We start from the raw sequence: 3,892 nt of genomic DNA, 5'->3' as shown, positions 1-3,892 counted from the left end.
TACTTAAACAATATATTTAAGTCAACCACTCAAAACAAGCTCAAATGCTACTGACTTAATACATTAAGTCGTCAACGCTTTAACCAGGTTTAAGCTACATTTGCTAATGCACAAACATTTGCTAAAAGCTAGTGTTCCTATCCTCGTAACTAATACTTTCCAAAAAAGCTTTTGGTTAACATCATGCGGTAAAAATCATCCAAGTTTATTATACTTTTACCTGCCTTATTTTGTCCACACGACACCGCTGAACTCCAGGATCCTTAACGGACAGCAGACAGTACTACTGAAAAGGCGGCAAAGTTGTTGCTGGGCAGATTCTTTTGCTCGGCGATGGGGGTGGAGCTTTCCAGATGTGCGCTGCACAGAGTGCGCACTGCTTACGGTTTGAACATTTTGTGGGGAAACCGTCAGCAAACTTGTCTTTTGAAACTCGTACAACGTTCTTAAGACAACTGTTTAGCTGCAGTCTGCAATTTGGCGATCTAGCGGTTAATAAACATCTTGCGGAAGAACACTGCAGCCGGAGCTACTTCTCCTGTTTATGTCTATGACGAGTCACGCAGGGACTTTGCTCCTCCGCAGCGATTCCTACTTGACCGGCCTGAAATAGTCCCAATATAAACACTTATTATAAATGTATAATGATTCGGGGTAAGACAAAAACACGGTTAGGAAAATGGATTGTTGGATGGATGGATTGAAAATGAATGTTGTACATTCTCATTATATAATTTTTGTAAATCTTAAAACACAAAAAAAGTTACAGACAGCAGCTAATCTAATAAAATTTGTATAAAAAGTGGACCTAGCCCAGAGCCTATATTGTTAAAAATAGCATCCATGTCTGACACAATCAATTTTGAATGGAGCCCTTTAGCCAATCTACTGCCCATGTGGGGCCCAACAACAAAGCCCACTCTGAGCCCATGCCCAGCCGAAGCCCAACTAGCCCAAGCGAGGCCCATGTGGGCCCCAACTGGACGTGTTTGCAGGGAAGCTAAATAAACTGCACACCTAGATTATAAAGTGCAATGATATGTTCATAAAAGAGTAAACTCGTTTTATAGCACGTGGTTATATTTTCAAAAGAGCTCAATTGTCGAGTTAGCGATCTTCACAGTTTAGCTGCTAACATCTGAAGGCTAACGTTAACAAATATATCAATTAAAAAAATAAAATGTATAGAAGTAGATTTTGTGTTGTAGACGGTGTTAATTTTGTTCTTTAATGTTCGTCATCTTTGATTTTACTGTAGGCCTAACGTTACATGTGCAGTAAACATGGCCAAGTAAGGATGTGTGAGTAACCGCTCTACTTTTGATCAACGTTATTCCTTTTTTCCTATTAAATGAAATTTAGTAACTAGTTAACCTTTTATTGTTTGTATTAACTAACATTAGTTAATGTATTAAATAACATGAACAAGCAAAACATTTGTTACAGTATTTATTAATCTTTGTAATGTTAGTTAATAAAAATCCACCTGTTCGTTCATATTACTTCAGTGCATTGACTAATGTTAACAAATGCAACATTTTAATTTAATAATGTATTAAGAAATGTTGAAATTAACATTAAGATTAATAAATGCTGTAGAAGTATTGTTCATTCTTTGTTAATGTTAACTAAAGTAGTGAACTAATATTAACTAATAAAACAGTCTAAAGTGTTACCATCATTTATTAATATTTTATGTTGTTTTAAACATTTAATGTTAATTTTGTAGTAAATGTAACATTGCACCTCTCAAATTATTTCTTTTTTTTTTCCTTTTCATAGGTTTGGAATGCAGTGTAAGCTTTGCAAATTTGCCCACAGTATACTAGCAGAGAGGTCCTCTTGAAACATTACAGGTTTCACCACTATCAAGGGTGATCCTGGAAGCAGCCTTGCTTGTTACTGACTGCATCTGCACTTTCAAAACCGTAGGTGCCTTAAAATCTCATTTGATAAGAGCACACAAACAGAGTGCTGCAGTTAAAGAGCACTTTAATTTTTCATACGAGTTATGTGATTTTAAAGATTTTTGTCAGCCATCTCAGTTTTTATTTTTAAACCATATTAGAAATCATTTGAAGAAATATGACACAGTCAAATGTCCTTTTTGTTTTTCTGTCTTTCAGACCTCAGATATCCTTGCTCAAAGAAAGGCAACAGCTCTCAAAGGGCTCCCTGTGTTTATGAGGGAAAAGTCAGAAAACGTCCTGAAGACCTGCCTGGTAAGAAAATGTGTTATCAGCATACACTATCCAAAAGAACTGTTCTATCAGACAAGAGGCAGGGAAAAGAGTAGAAAGCAGGAGACAAAGTAAAGGTAAAAAATAGCTTATTTAATAATTGTTAACACTTTACAATATGGTTTCATTTGTTAACAAAAGTTAATGTATTAACTAACCATGAGCAATACATTTGGTACTGTATTTGTTACTCTTTGTTAATGTTAGTTAAAGGGATAGTTCACCCCAAAATGAAAATTTTGTCATTAATTACTCACCATTGTGTCGTTCCAAACTTGTAAGACTTCCATTCATCTTCAGAACACAAATGAAGATCTTTCTGATGCAATCAGAGATTTCTGTCCCTCAATTGACTGCCTTTGCTACAACCACTTTGACGCTTCAAAAAGTTCTTAAAGAGATTGTAAAACTAATTCATATGAATCAAGCGGTTTAGTCCAAATTTTCTGAAAAGACTTGATCGCTTTTTATGATGAATAGTTTTAATTTAGGCTTTACTTACATGTAAACATTGATCCGCGAACATAAGCTCAACCAAACATAAATAACGGACAAGAATTAACCTCTTGCAGAAGCTCAAACGTGCTGTGTAACCAGTGAGGTTTATTATTGTGTGTAACGCAGCACGTTTGAGCTTCTGCAAGAGGTTTGTTCTTGTGCGTTATTTACATTCGGTTGAAAATCTAAGATTTCATAAAAAATATCTTAATTTGTGTTTGAAGATGAACAAAGGTCTTACGAGTTTGGAACAACATGAGGGTTAGTAATTAATGACAGAAATTTCATTTTGGGGTGAACTAACCCTTTAATAAAAAACAACTGTTCAACGTATGTTACTTCAGTTCATTAACTGTCATCAAATCCAACTTTCGTTTTTTTATGTATTAGTAAATATTGATATTAACATTGACAAAGATTAATAAATGCTGAGGAAGTGCAGTTCATTATTAGTTCATGTTAATTAATGTAGTTTACTAATTTTAACTAACGAAATCTTGTTGTAAAGTGTTACCGAATAATCTTAGTTTAGCTTTTCTCAGTGATCAGTCTGATTTTATCTGATAGCACAAATTCACCAAGTGTTATACCAAGGCAAAGACAATGGAAAATTACTGCTTCACAACACTGTCCTGACTTTTGTCATTACAATGCATTTAAAATTAAGATTAAGATTTTCATTACAATGCATTTGCATTACGTTTAAACAATATAAAAGTGTTACATCAGCACGGCTGTGTATTCTGCTGCCAACGAGTGGCACAGCTAATCACATCAATGCTGATATTTGTCTAACAGTACAGTTGCAAGTGTGGCACTGTTTGGGGTTGGGACATACAGGCAGTTTTATCGTTTTTTTTTTTTTTTTAGTACTATGACTAAATTGGGTCAAGCTTTAAAACTTGTCTACCTTTACTTTCCAAATGATGTTATGTGTAGGAAGAGTAGGAAGATGTTAAACACTGGTCTAGCAGAATTCAATCGAAAATGACTTTTGACCATGTTTTTATTCTGCTTATTACTTCAGGACACGGAGCCAGAAGACAGTTACACAAAAAGGATGAAGATGGGGATCTTAAGCATCAAAGATGTTTCCAGCATCCATTCCAACCCAAATGTAAGGTGCTTCTGTTGTTCTAGACGAGCTAGTTGTG

General features: G+C 34.9%; 1 long non-coding RNA gene across 2 annotated transcripts; it reads left to right on the top strand.

Annotated features, from left to right (window-relative positions):
- Positions 1-1,169: 1,169 nt before the first annotated feature.
- On the top strand, positions 1,170-2,312 carry LOC127501117 (uncharacterized). Of its 2 annotated transcripts, none has more exons than XR_007926518.1 (3): positions 1,170-1,301; positions 1,783-1,928; positions 2,127-2,312. It is a non-coding gene; the product is annotated as an uncharacterized LOC127501117 (long non-coding RNA). The 2 variants fall into 2 exon arrangements; XR_007926519.1 differs by having other exon boundaries at positions 1,783-1,932.
- Positions 2,313-3,892: the final 1,580 nt, after the last annotated feature.

Source organism: Ctenopharyngodon idella, chromosome 19 (genome assembly GCF_019924925.1).
Source record: "Ctenopharyngodon idella isolate HZGC_01 chromosome 19, HZGC01, whole genome shotgun sequence".
NCBI classification, from domain to species: Eukaryota; Metazoa; Chordata; class Actinopteri; order Cypriniformes; family Xenocyprididae; genus Ctenopharyngodon; species Ctenopharyngodon idella.
Note: the sequence above shows the minus strand (reverse complement) of the source record. Positions and strands in the feature narration are given on the sequence as shown.